Consider the following 1,448-nt stretch of genomic DNA (forward strand, 5'->3'; position numbering starts at 1 on the left):
GCCAGTTTTTCTGCACTGGGCAGAGCACAGCTACCTCAATACAGTCTGATTAGTTTCTCGCCTCACTGAGCTTTACACATCCTGTGTATGACCTTGTTGCTTTGAGGTGTGCCCCCTTGGCTTGTGCAGAAAATATATACATCAAATAATCATGTCCCTGACTTCTTTTTTGTTTTAAAGATGTATTTTCTTTTTGTATTTTATAATTGATTTGACTTGTATTAACTTAATTTAGAAGTGTTTGAGGCAGGGTGGGCCGGGCGATTCATGGATGTAAATGTTGCCCTCTATGGCATAGGGTCGGAGACGAAAGAAAAAAACAAAACAAAATGTTAACATGATAGGTTTATTAAATAGTGCATTCAGATCATGGATTTTATGATGCAAAACCAAAATGTTTCACTCTCCCTTTTTTTCTACTTCAACAAAATACACTCATGGACCATTTGAATTAAAACAGTGCGTGTCTCTTTATTTTACTGGCTTTTTTTTTAAACATATATATATATATAATATAATATATGTATATGTATATGTAGAGTTACAGGAGCAATTATACTTGAAATAATGTACATACAATAAGAAGCTAATGTTTGATCAGGCAAGCACAAGCTGAGGAGCTAGCTCGTGCTACTGCAGGACCCTGTCAGTTTGTACATAGCACATGTACTCAGTTTACCTGTACCGCTTTACGTTTCACATCACCGAGCGAAGGTTTAGCGATCCCTGTCGTAAGCTTCATCCATGTTTGTGGAAAGCCGTCATTACATGCCACATGAAAGCATGTTACTGTGCTGTGTGAGTGGCACTGCCAGTGTTGGTATCTAACAACTCTGCTTTTCCCCCCTTCCTTATGCCTTCAATGGGTGTGTCCTTCACTGAGTGAGTATTATTAACATCTCACACACTATTACCCATGCTAAAGTGTTATGATGAAGACACTGCACTGTGCTGTTATAGAAAAATAATCAAGTACAGGGTGCCGAGCTGCAGCTTGATTTGCAGAGGCCTGATTACGACCCTAATATAGATTAGTTTCCTATAACAGTATTTCCTGTGATGTTTTATTCTATTTATATCACGGCATTTGACCACTAACATTTCCGTTTCCTTATTGAAAGCTTTTTTAATAGAGTATTAGTCTTTTATCCAGATAGCACCTATGTAACCAAAAAAATTTTTTTCCTGCCAAACTGCAAATCATAAAGTCCTTTCTTCTGAAGACTTTCCAGTTACAAAACTGACAATAGAGACTCCTTCTAAAACTGTTCAATATATTTCCTAACAAAGGAATTATGAAATATTGTTGATAGATGTCCATACATATACACACTGACCAGACATAACATTATGACCACCTGCCTAATATTGTTGTTCCTCCTTTTGCTGCCAAGACAGCCCTGACCCGTCATGCACTGTGTATTCACACCCACTAACAGGTGCCATGA

Source organism: Hemibagrus wyckioides, linkage group LG18 (assembly GCF_019097595.1).
Source record: "Hemibagrus wyckioides isolate EC202008001 linkage group LG18, SWU_Hwy_1.0, whole genome shotgun sequence".
NCBI lineage: Eukaryota > Metazoa > Chordata > Actinopteri > Siluriformes > Bagridae > Hemibagrus > Hemibagrus wyckioides.